Source organism: Cryptomeria japonica, chromosome 2 (assembly GCF_030272615.1).
Source record: "Cryptomeria japonica chromosome 2, Sugi_1.0, whole genome shotgun sequence".
Lineage (NCBI taxonomy): Eukaryota > Viridiplantae > Streptophyta > Pinopsida > Cupressales > Cupressaceae > Cryptomeria > Cryptomeria japonica.
Genome location: NC_081406.1, coordinates 429,928,154 through 429,942,359, shown reverse-complemented (window position 1 = coordinate 429,942,359; position 14,206 = coordinate 429,928,154).

The window sequence follows — 14,206 nt, the reverse complement described above, 5'->3', positions numbered from 1 at the left end:
AATTTGCCTCTTAATTCCAATGTCTTCACAATATCTAGTGAATTCCTCTGAAGTAAATTCACCACCTTGATCAGTCCTTAGACTCTTTATCTTCTTACCACTTTCCTTTTCAGCTAAGGCCCTGAATGCCTTTAACTTACTAAAGGCTTATGTTTTTTCCTTCAAGAATGTGACCCACATCATTCTTGAGCAATCATCAGTGAAGATCATAAAATATCTGTCACCTTGAATACTTTTAGTCCTTATTGGTCCAGAGAGTTCTGTATGAACCAAATCTAACAAATTTTCTAATGAGAAATATTTTCTCTTAAAAGTTGAAGATGTCATCTTTCCTAACTGACATTCCTTACATAGAGCATTCACCGATTTGTCCAATTGAGGCAAACCACTTACTGACTTGGACTTACTGATTTTGACAATGTTATCAAAATTAATATGACAAAATCTCCGATGCCAAAGCCAACTATCATCTATTTTAGCAATTAAACAGTTGTTGACTCTAGGATTTAGGTGAAACGGGCTACCTTTTGTCTCCTTGTTGGTTGGAATTAGTTCACCTTTGCTCCCATAGATTTTGCACATTTTGTTCTTAAATTCCAATGGATAACCTTTGTCATTGAGTTTAGCTACACTTAAAAGATTGTTCTTTAATCCTTCAACCTAGTAGACATCATCTACACTGCTCTTTCCATTAAGAGAAATGGTTCCCTTTCCTTTTACCATGCAGGATGAGTCATTTCAAAATCTCACAACTCCTCCATCAAATTCCTTCAAAGTAAGAAATTTACTCTGGTCACCGATCATGTGGTTTGAACAACCACTATCTATGATACAATCATCAGAACTATCCATGTGAGAAACTAATGCCTTTTGATCAAATGTCTCCTCTTTAATGAAAATAAAGACAATGTCTTCATTAGCATCTCCATCAGATTTGTCATCATTGATACCACCATCAACTGCAATGAGACAATCTCTTTTGCCTTTTCCTTTGTACTTCTTGTAATTCTCATGCTTATGCTCATTGTCACCATTAGGATAGTTAGTTGCAATGTGTCCAATCTTGTTACATTCAAAAAAATTCAAAGGTAATTTACCTCTATACTTACCAGTACCTCTGGGTAACCGCTTGGCCAACAATGCTTCAAGATCGATCAAACTGTCTTTATCATCAACTTCTCTGCTGGATCTAGACTCATAATTGTGACTAATATCTCTGCTTTTTCGCATAGGTGGGTTAGAAACTGAAGCTCTAAATGCAGATTCAGATTTTTGAGAACTACCATCATAACCATTTAATTCAAATGTAGTAAGCTTTCGAATGATGGATTCAAGAGTTACCTTATGTTTAGCAATAGACTTTAGCTCCTGAGTGGCTACAACTTGGATAGTGTAGACCAGTAGAAGGGCTCTCAACACCTTACTAGCCACTGTAGCATCCTCCACTTTACCACCAACACTCTTGATCTCACCAACTATCTCCTTGATTCTCTGACCATACTGTTGTATAGTCTATCCTTCAACCATCCACATGTCATCAAATTTACCTCTCAAACTCTCTTCTTTGGCAATATTCACATGCTCATCACCACTATAGATTTCCTCAAGTTTCTTCCACACATCGTAAGAAGTCTCTAGACCATGGACATCAACATACTCTGAATCAAACAAAGAATTGATAATGGCCTCCAATGCTTGATTATTTTCTTGTTTCTCTTTCTTGTGATCATCAGACAGAGTCCCACTAAGTGCAACATATTGAGTAACAACATGTTCCCAGTATTGACTTCCTAGACTCTTGATATAGATTTTCATTCTATCACTCCAAATTCTATAGTTTTCCCTATTAAACTTTGAACCTTCTTTCCTCATCATGTTCTTCTAGATTTTTACCTCAAGATGTTAGGCTTAGACACTAGAGGACCCGAAATGCTCTGATACCAACTGATCATATGATGAATTAATAAGGATCCAGACAACTATTGGGAGGGGGGAGGGAATCAGTAGATAGAAAATTGTCTAAACTTTCACCAAACTCAAAAACAACCTCCCAAGTCAAACTCAGAACTAACTGGTTCAAACACTGAACTACAAACTTCAATATCACTGACAGTATACTGGTTTGACTGGTATATCAAAATAACAGTATAACAACTCTGAAACTCTCAAACCATTTAACCAAAACATCCAAATACTTTATTGACAAAAGTAAAAGCACATTTCAGATTACTGTTGGTCTTCATATCATATCAAAGTGGATTTATTAATTAAGCAAATTAACCATATCAAACATAACCACAAAAACATTCACCACTTGACACAATTATTTTGACATGGAAACCCAAATGGGAAAAACCATGGTGGGGATGAATACCCACAAGTATTCTAACTCTTCTAAAGTTTGCCCTGTTAGGAGCCAAGCCTGTTAAAGCTTTACAAAAAGTCCTGTTAAGAACAGATCTTGTTAGGGACCACCCAGTTAAGGGATTGACTATAATGCCCTATTAGAAGCAATACCCTGTTAGGAGTAACCTTGGTAGAGGATTTGAAATTCAAGCTAATGGATCACATGGTTAGAGGATTTAGATAACACTAAGCCTATTAGAGCTTACCCTATTAAGGGATTTGACTATTGTAATTGTTAGAGAACAACATCAGTTTGCTGATCTGGTGAATAGCGCTACTCTCCTTGATCAGATCCTTTTCATGCTCCTATATACCTTCACACATACTGCAAATACACCTTCTAGTTTGGCAACCAATCAAACTTACACTTAACCAAAATTGCCAACTCTACAACAAAACAACTCATCGACCTTATAAGCAAAACAATAGGTTGGTAACACATCACAAACCTAAGATCTTGTAGAGATTACAAACAAATCGGTTCAAGTATGACCATTGGATTACATAGAAATCGTTGCACATTATTCTAGACATCCTCGACTGCTCCTTGATCACCACTTCATCGATTCCTGTAACTCATCACATTGTTTCCACTTCATGCAATGTACTCTCTCATTCCCAAGATAAAACCATTATCTCTATGCGCCAAAAACCATTTGAAAATCTTCACATATAACATGCATATGTGGCATAATCATAGCGTTCATCATTTGATCATAAACCAATATAACCGATTCACCAAGCTCCATCGGTTAGGGTTTGGCACATCAACAGGTAGGGTTATCGGTTGACCTCACTGCTTCTCAAGTAATACCGGTTTCCTTCACTAGCTCAGCTACCGGTTGCAAAACAACATCATAATAACATCATTGCCGGTTATAATTGACATCAATGACAACATAATAGTTCATCAATGCAATATTCATCCAAATGCCAACATGCTCAAGATTATTATTTAGAAAAAACTTATTTCAATGTAATTGAACCTCTTTCCTCAAGAAAAGCTTTGAGTTTTAACTTTAGAGAAAATGATTAATTCAATTTAATTATTTTTCTGATTTCTCAAGTTATCTCAAAAAAGAAATATCTTAAGTTTGATTTCTTCTCTCAATTTAATTATTTTCTTTTGTTTTCAAATTTAACTCTTTCTTTTGCAGATTAATTCCTCTTTTTGTGATAAATCTCTTTTTGTAAATTAAATCCTCTTTTTGTGATTAATCTCTTTTTGTAAATTGATTCCTTTTTTTATGATTAATCTCTTTTTGTAAATTAATTCCTCTTTTTATGATTAAATGATAAATTTATATATTAATTAAATATGTTAGGATATTTAATTAAATAAATAAGATAATTGATCAAAATGATTTACTTGGAATGATTTAATTAATTAAATAAATATTTAATTAATATTGAGTGATTAACTTGCCATTTAACATTAATGAATAGAGAATTAATTAATTATGTGCTCAAGGTTGATTTAATTGCCTTTGGTTAGGGCCTAGGTGATGTTGTCGAGATTAGGGGCCCATGGTTTAGATGACCATTTTTAGGGTATTACAACAGGATGTTTATTGGAAAGAAGGAAATCATACCCCGCACAACCTCTTTTCCAAGTAATTGCATCCCGTGGGGTAGCGAGATGTGCATATTCCATCATAAGATGGGTTTCCCCGCAACCCCATAGAGGAAAAAGTAAGGAAAAAATTATCCTACGAGGTGCAGGGATGATCTTAAGAACAAAGGGAATTTCACCTAGGGGTCAAAGCACCTTGATAGAAATGATGCAGGTTGGTGGGATAGCTTATAAATTAGAAGCAAAGTGATTGACCTACCACTTTGTGAGACAAATATAAAGAAGATGATCATCCTGCGGGACACCGGGATGAAGAAACTACAAAGGAAAAAAGTAGTCCTTGCTACCCTGCTAGCCGAATATAAAGGAGATAATCATCCTATAGGCTACTAGGATAAAGGAGTGAAATGAAGGAGTTGATAGCCCTCCCTACCCTACAATAAGGAGAATGGAAGAAAAATAAACCCATGTGGTACCAAGATGATGAAAATACGAAGCCCCACTATCCCATAGGGAAAATAATATAAAGAAGGAAGGTGAAGAAATATTAAAGACATAACTTTGGAAAATAAAGAAAATCAAAGGGTGGTGAAGGAAGAATTATAGGATGCCATGTCAGTGGTCAAGGAAGTCAATATGTAATCACTATCATCCATTATGAGATCGATGGTGGAGTTTGAACTTTGAAGCCACCAACTTACAGAGCTTGCACGAAGGAATTAATGGCAACCCTCCTACAATCAATAAAACAAAATTTTGCAGTTTAATTTTGGACCTCACATTCAAAATAATGAGTGAAGAGTGATTCCAGTAAATTTAGAGCAACTCACAGAGCTTCAATTGTACCCCAAAAGCTTTTAGAATCTAAGTGATTATAAAGCTTGTATCTTTGTGTTTTTGTTGAAGAATTAAGAGGTCGTGTAGGGTTTGTGTTTGAAGTAGAAGTGTGATTCTTAGCCCTAGATCATAGAAATGGCATCTAAAAGGAAAGATACCACTGCCCCAACCTTTGAGAAGGCTCCTAAGAAGGGAGAGGCCTCAGAATATAAGAAGAGAAATGTTTCCACCCCAAAAGTAACCCATAGTAATTCATCCGTCCTTAGAAATTTCCAATGAACTGGATATTGAGCCTAATCCTCCATCTGTTAACCAAATCCTCCAAGTGCAGAATCAAACTAGCTTGCTCAAGAGGAATCCTCCAAGACAAAGAGGAAAAGGGCACCTAAGAAGTCCACCATTTCATCCTTTGAGAAAGAACCACCTACTGTTGATCCTAACCTTCCTGCTCAAGCTAAAGCCCCAAAGAAAAAATGAAGGAGGACTCTAGCTAAGAAAACTACCTGCTCATCCTCTAAACAAGCCTCAATTGTTGAAGAAAATCCCGCTCTACTTGGAGAAAACCCTCTAGCCATTGAAAACCCTTCACCCACTCAATAAGAGAAACCTACACAAGGCCCCATTGCATTAGTTCGGGCTAAAACTGCTAAAGAATTGGTCAAGGAGGTTGAGAATAAATTAGAAGAAATGGAGAAGAGGAAGAGGAGAGATGCAAGGGGCCTGTGTCAAGATTTATTGGAGCTCTTAAAGGGGTCTAAAATGTAGGAAACAACAAAGAATGTATTCTCTAATAAATCCTCAAAATGTTGAGATGCCATTACCACTAATAGGGGGTGGGACATTTTCTACTACTTTTATGGAAACAAGGATAAGCCCACTCCCGTGTCCAATTGTTGGAATTTGGACCTAGCCAAACTTGTTGTCCCCAATGTTTTTGTGGAGCCACTTCTTATCAGGAAATTGGGGAAACAATATCATCCTAAGAACATGACAGTAAGGACAACAATCGGGCATATTTTAGTTGATGTAGCTAGGGATGTCATAATTCAATGTTTTGATTTAAACAAAATTACCCTCAATGAAATTGATCTGAAGAGGCTAAAGGAAGAATATGACATCAAGAAGGATTAATTTAAGAGAGAAGAGATTTCTCACTATAGAAAAGGATGTACTAGGTGGGAAAGAACTACATTTTCAATATTGAGAAGAATCCTTTTGATTTGGTGATATTTGAAAATTATTTTGTAAAGACATACTATGCTCTATGCTAGGTTTTGGGGATGGTCTATGGAAGATCAAAGATGCCCATAGACTTCATGATGATGTTTAATGTTCCCAACTCAGATATGGTCTAATTTAACCATAATCAACCTATTTTCAAAGTACTAATGACTTAAACTAACTTGTTTAAGATTCAAGTCTATCTTAAATGAGTTAAATCTTTGATATTCGATCTTCTTTTGTCTATCAAGTACTTGATAAATTGCCATATTAAACAATCAATCTTATTCCAATTCATTTATAAATCATTTACGTATTTATTAATTATGATTTGTATGAATTATTATATAATATTATTGAGTAATTTCTAAAGTATTATGTTAACCATAATTATTATATTAATATCTATTATAATAAATATCTATATGTACAATCATTATGTTACTCCTTATTCTGATTGAGTGTATATATATATATATATATATATATATATATATATATATATATATATATATATATATATATATATATATATATATATATATATATATATATATATATATATATATATATATATATATATATATATAAACAAACAAATTAAATAATATTACTAATTATTTATGGATTTTCTAGTATCCTGTTATATAATCTACAAATACTACTACCATTTAAAACAATCCTAATTGGTAATATGTTTAGGGGTTGGTATTGGCAGATAGATCTGATGCATGTCAAATTTGGTTTGCCATGGTTATGATACTTATATCCTTATTAAATGTATTGCACTCTATGTTAATATTTTCCTTAGTATTAAATTATACATAGAAACAATATTGGACTTCATAAAGTAGAAATATATAGTAAGCACATCCCATGAATGCCACCAAGTACAAGATGTTACTGCCTGTAACTTAATAACAGTCCTGATCTGAACTGATTAATCCTGTTGGATATTAATATCTCATATGTCATCCACTCCCCTTGAATCATGTATATTCATCCTTTTAAATGCCTTATGAATAGAATAGTTGTATCTCTTCTTGGGAATGGACATACCCTTCCCTTAATCGTGTCTCTTCATGAACAACTATTGTTATCCTAATCACTGCCTTAACATAAACCTCTCCCTTTTTATTATTAATCTCCCTCCTTAAATAGACATTGCACCTTTAATAGGTCACAATAAGAGGCATGGTGAAGACATTCCCTTTACTTGTGACTCCACCAATCATTACTAATGCAGTTTGTGTCCTCTCTTAGTATCGTGATTATGTTAGGATATCTATAGCTTGTTCTATATGATTTCATTGATGAATGATGGTGACAATTATAGCTACAATCTCATCTTTCTTATATATTGTAATCCATATTCAATTCATTCTTCCCTCCTAATTGTTCTCTTATGATACTCTTGGCTCTATCAATCTGCAATACATTTGACAAACACCTTCCTTATCAGTCCTTCATATGTTGTGATACTATTGGGTCTTTATTTGCTAATGTGTATATGATTTTGAGGTTATGGATGCCACACCAAAACTTCCTCCCAATCACTATCTTACTATATTTAATGTCTTAATCTCTTGTCATTTACACAGCGTTGCTTTCAATTGTGATCGATTGTCTATTCATAATATTATTAATTTAATATTACTAATAAATAAATAATATATTATGTTTCATGTAAATAGTAAATATTAATAAGATTAAAATAATAAATTAATAAATAAATAATAATATTAGTAATAAACATATGTAAATTACGTTTATAATATTATTAATTTAATAATTCGTTGGTAATTATTATATTAATTATTAATAGTTACTTTATTAGGATATATATAAAGATCAAGGAGGGGACATGACAGTCTGCTCTTCCCGAAATTGCTTGTCCTCAAGCAATTGACAATTTTCTCAACTAAGTCACTTCCTAATAAAATACAAGCCATACATAAGGACACGAAGCATGTATGAAGTATACAACATATGTAAGGTCATGAGACAAGAAATCTAAATACATGCAATACACATGAATACATGCAAGGAATGAAGAATGGAGTATTAAGGTATGTAGGACATAGATGGCATGAAGTAATACACATGAAGTCATTTAAACAATGCAAAGCTTGAAGTATACATGAAAGTCTTGAAGCATGGACCAAGTAATACCTATAGAAATATTCACAAATACACATAGGACATGAAGCATACACAACACATGGAGGTGCAAAGCATGTATAAACACTCCATGTACAAACCCGATACATCAAGCATACACATGAATACCTAATTTGTCAGTCATACATATGAATACACATAAGGTGTAAATCCAAAGCATATAAGGCAAGAAGCATCTATATAAAACATGGAGCATACACATGAATATACACAAGATGTGAAGAACAATTAATATAATTAAGGCATGCAACATACAAGTGAAATACATGTAACATATGAATCTTGTAGTGCATAAGAAGGAGTTCACATAAGTTACGAAGAACATAAAGTATGAAGCATGAACATAAATTCTCTAAAGTCGCGAAGCATATATATGGTGTGTATGTGGTTATGAGAGAGGAACTTATGTAGAACAAAACATGCTAGATAGGAAGCAATCACATGTGAAGCATACATGATAGAAACACTTAGGAAATGCACATAGGGTAAGCATTCTAAAAACAAATCAAACCTGAAGGAGCTATGTTTAAGATACAAACATTTGTGGAAGGCATATAAATGCACATAGGATAACACATTGAAAACATATCAATCATGATGCGAAGAATATTCAAGAGATAAATCACACGCTAAGAAGGTGTGTGTGACATGGTCATACTGAAAACATGATGAACATAGAGCAATCACATAATTATACAATACAAGTATACATGTGCATACAATGGAGCAATCAGATTGAAGACAATAAACACATGATTATCCACAAATTATGAAATGTATATACATTTAAGAGAAACATACATAAGGCATGCGAATATACTTAAAGCATGAAGCAATTCACTTAAATACATATTAGACATGTAGCACAAATCCATAAGTATATACACGAAGTATGAAATATCACACATGTAAACATGAAGTAATATACATAAGGCATGGATCATAGATGGATCATTCATAAAATACAAAGTAATATACCAATACATTGAGGCACAAACAATGCACATAAGACGTGTAAGTCCTGAAGCAATACACAAATATATGTAGGGTACAAAGCACATATAAGGAAGACACTCTTGGAATGGACATGCTGAAAACATAATGATCATGAAGCAACACATAAGACACATGGCATACATGTTGAAAAACATATTAGACATGAAGAAATCTATGAATACATGTAGTAGAAATACAAGAAACATACATTAGAAAGGTGCATGATGTAATCATGCTAAAAACATGACACCATTAAGCAATTTTAGAAGCATTTATACCAAACATACATATACAGTGGAGCAATCGGTTGAATACATATCAGGCAAATAGTAAATACATAATCATAAATCAGCATTTTCATATGCAAATATCATAAAATTACTTGTGATGCCATTAATACCATGCCTAAACTTAAACCAATCCATCCCTTTTCCCAGAAGAGGGTTTGGCTGCCTAGGGCGCTTGACACCACCTCTTTAATGTAGCCCAAATTACCGGACTCAATCCATTCACCCTTGGGGCCGGCAACCCATATTTCAGGAGGAGTCTTTCACCTTTGGGGATTTCTATTGGATGGATTTACTCCACCCCTCCCTAGCAGCCCCCATCTCCCTTGGGGATGTGGAGAAATACGAGACTGATTATAGTTTTAGGACAATTATACTCTATCAATTATCAAAGGAAACATCTATGTTACTACCTCTAATTAAGCATAGCTAACTAACTTTGTAATATAAATTCTTAAAATTATCCCTAATCTCCACGGTTTCATCCCTTTTCCCAGAAGAGGACTTTGGCTATCTAGAGCGCTTGACACCAACTCTCAATTAGCCCAGATTACTAAACTCACTCCATTCACCCTTGGGATTTCCACCCTTGGGGCATCCTATCAGATGGATTTACTCCGCCCCTCCCTAGCAGCCCCCATCTCCCTTGTGGATGTGGAGAAATACGAAACGGATTTTTAGGACAATTTAAAGATATTTTGTTTATGAATTATTTATTTATCTTGTTATTTATTCATAAATTACTATTTATTATAGTTGGACTTGCTACTGAAGTATACCTCAGATAGCCTTGCATGACAATTTATTGCCCAATTGTTTACTCATTTTGTTTCCTTTTCTAAGCATTAATTAACTCCCGTAGGATGGCAGTATCATAGCTCTGATACCATTTGTAATTTTCCCAACTCAGATATGGTCTAATTTAACCATAATCAACCTATTTTCAAAGTACTAATGACTTAACTAACTTGTTTAAGGGTCAAGTCTATCTTACACGAGTCAAATCTGTGATATTCAATCTTCTTTAGTCTATCAAGTACTTGATAATGTACCATATTAAATGATCAATCTTATTCTAATTCATTTATAAATCATTTACGTATTTATTAATTATTATTTGTATGAATTATTATATAATATTATCGAGTAATTTCTAAAGTATTATGTTAACCATAATTATTATATTAATATCTATTATAATCAATATCTATATTTACAATCATTATGCTACTCCTTATTATGATTGAGTGTATATATATATAAACAAACAAATTATATAATATTACTAATTATTTATGGATTTTCTAGTATCCTTATATATAATCTACTAATACTACTACCATTTAAAACAATCCTAATTGGTAATATGTTTAGGGACTGGTATTGGCAGACAGATCTGACGCATGTCAGATCTGGTCTGCCACTGTCATGATACTTATATCCTAATTAAATATATTGAACTCTATGTTAATATTTTCCTTAATATTAAATTATGCATAGAAACATTATCGGACTTCATAAAGTAGAAATATATATTAAGCACATCCCATGAATGCCACCAAGAACAAGATGTTACTACCTGTAACTTAATAATAGTTTTGATCTGAACTGATCGATCCTGCTGGATATTAATATCACATCTCATCCATCTCCCCCTTGAATAATTTATATTCATCCTTTTAAATTCCTTATGGATGGAATAGTTGTATCTCTTCTTGGGAAGGAACATACCCTTCCCTTAATCGTGTCTCTTCATGAACAACTGTTGTTATCGTAATCGCTTCCTTTTATTAATTGTTTCCTTAACATAAGCCTCTCTCTTTTTATTATTAATCCCCCTCCTTAAATAGACATTTCACCTTTAATAGGTCACGATAAGAGGCATGGTGAAGACATTCCCTTTCTCATAACTCTTGCAGTTTGTGTCCTCTCTTAGGATCGTGATTATGTTAGGATATCTGTAGCTTGTTCTATATGATTTTATTGATGAATGATGGCCACAATTATAGCTAAAATCCCATCTTTCTTATATATTGTAATCCATATTCAATTCATTCTTCCCTCTTAATTATTCTCTTATGATAGTCTTGGCTCTATCAATTTGCAATACATTTGATGAACACCTTCCTTATCGGTCCTTCATATGTTGTGATACTATCAGGTCTTTATTTGCTAATGTGTATACAATTATGAGGTTATGGATGCCACACCAGAACTTCCTCCCGATCGTTGTCTTACTATATTTGACATCTTAATCTCTTTTCATTTACATAGTGTTGCTTTCAATTGTGATCGATTGTCTATTCATAATATTATTAATTTAACATTACTAATAAATAAATAATAAATTATATTTGATGAAAATAGTAAATAATAATAAGAATAAAATAATAAATTAATAAATAAATAATAATATTAGTAATAAACATAATATGTAAATTATGTTTACAATATTATTAATTTAATAATTCATTGGTAATTATTATATTAATTAATAATAGTTACTTTAATAGGATATATATAAAGATCAAGGAGGGGACATGACATGATGTCAATGAAAATCCAACACGCACAGTCCAATGAATTGTATGATTTTGCAACATACATTCAAGATAAGTTGCAAGAAGGGCTAATGAATGCAAAAGATGAGAAAGCCCATTAGATTTTAAATATTATTCATTATTGTGCCACCTAATTCTCTTCCAAAACAATATTGATTGGGATGTAGCTTTGTGTTGGCAAGAGATACTGTACCGGAAGAGATAACTACTTGAGGAGTGTTTGGGTGTTGTCACTAATGGCAAACTTGATCAAAAGCTTTATCTAGAATATGCAGAATCATTCTACCGGAAGTTCAAAGTCTATTTTGTTTAAGTCTAGAAGGTGGAACATGGTGTTCTTCCGAGTAAGAGTAAAATGAGTAAAACTCAATTTTGGGTGCACATTTTTCTTTGCAGTGGAAGAGGTAGTTGACTGGATGATTGAAATAGCTTAGTCCATAATCCTAGCCTTTGGTATTGACTCTCGTGCAAGACTGAAGATCTGACATCCTGTATTATAGGAAAACAAGGTTATTTGGATGATTAGTGGGGTAGCGTGTTATGCGGAATCTTCAAGATGATTTTGTTGATTGGTTTCGAGTTTGAGGCTATCAAGCTGACATATGTGAAGTATATAATCAATTTTTTTTGGCCTACATGTGCTTTAGTAATTGGATTGAGCTGACTTCTACACGTTTCATGTTTTGCAAATGTTTTTGGAGCCAACATGTAAATATATAAAACCAATATATATGATCATTTTTGTGATCGATGTTGGTGTGTGAAGATTGTATGAGCATCTGTGTGCAGTTTCATGTACGCTATCTTTGGATTTATGCTCTGGTGTGTGATAGAACAACAAAACAAAGCAATGTGCCAGAACAGTGGAAGTAAGATACTTTATGCTTAACCAGAATTGTACTTTGGCATTTGTAGATGCAACTCACCAGTTCAAACATTCAAGTTATCATTTGTAAACATTATGGGATAGTGGGTCCTTTGGAGGTTGTAGCCCTCTATTGTAACTGAGCAGTGAGATCTAGGAAGTGTGCATGAATGTATGTGCATTCCCCTTGTAATATTATTATATTCTTGATCACAATATTTTAATATTGTGGGTCTCAATCCCACCGTGGTTTTTTCCTTTCTAGGTTTCCACGTAAAAATTCTAGCGTTATGGTTTTGTGCTTGTTTATGTTGAGTTTCTGCACTTTACTTTTATTCATTTGCATCAAGTGGTTTAAGAATCAATTTAAGAAAGTTAAAAATTGCAGAACACTAATTCACCTCCCCCCCTCTCAGTGTTCATTGATTCTAACACTTTGAAGATACACATGTTTGATCCTGATTCGGGTAGCAAGTGGTCAGTTCAAAGGTGGACACAGGTATGGGATAAGGGATCCAGGTGGTCCAATTACTCAACATTCTTTGATCATTTTGTGGTGAAGGTATTAGGACAATGTAGTTTCCAAATTCTAAGGCTTCCCAAGGACATTGTAAAAGAATTAAGAGTTACAAATGTAAAGCCTAAAAATGTACAACTCCCAAAGGGTGCATTCACCCAAAATTTTGGAGAGTTTTTCTTGTATTCTAACTGTATTATTATTAGGGTATATGGATGCCCTCAGCCACCTCACATTTTACCACTTGATGTTTCTCCAATGTTGAATTTCCTTGAATTCATGTGGCATCTATTATGGATGGAGAAGAAATGAATTCAAATAGAGAAAAAAGGGACACATCTCCATCGACTTACTGTATTTGAAGATTTTACTATTGGGAGTGAGACATTAGAGAAGGTGCGGGACTACATTGTAGAAACATATCACCTTAAAGATGGAAAAGCTTGGTAATATGACCCATAGGGATACAAAAATGAGCTTAGAACATAGAAAATTAAGGTAAAAGGCATCTACCATGAACATGATGAATATGAAGACTTGATTATAAATTGCCTCCACAATGATGCAATTCAAAAAAGAAATAAGTGGGACATTCTCAAGAGGATGGAATAGGAAAGAAGGTAGAGGGATCCCAATTTGTAAGGATTTTGTTCCAACATCAAAAATGATTTTTCCAGGATGTTGTGCAAGATGAGGAGTTTTGAGGATATTGTAACAAAAGCAAAGGTAGAGCAACCCACACCTAAGGTTTAAGAAGAGATA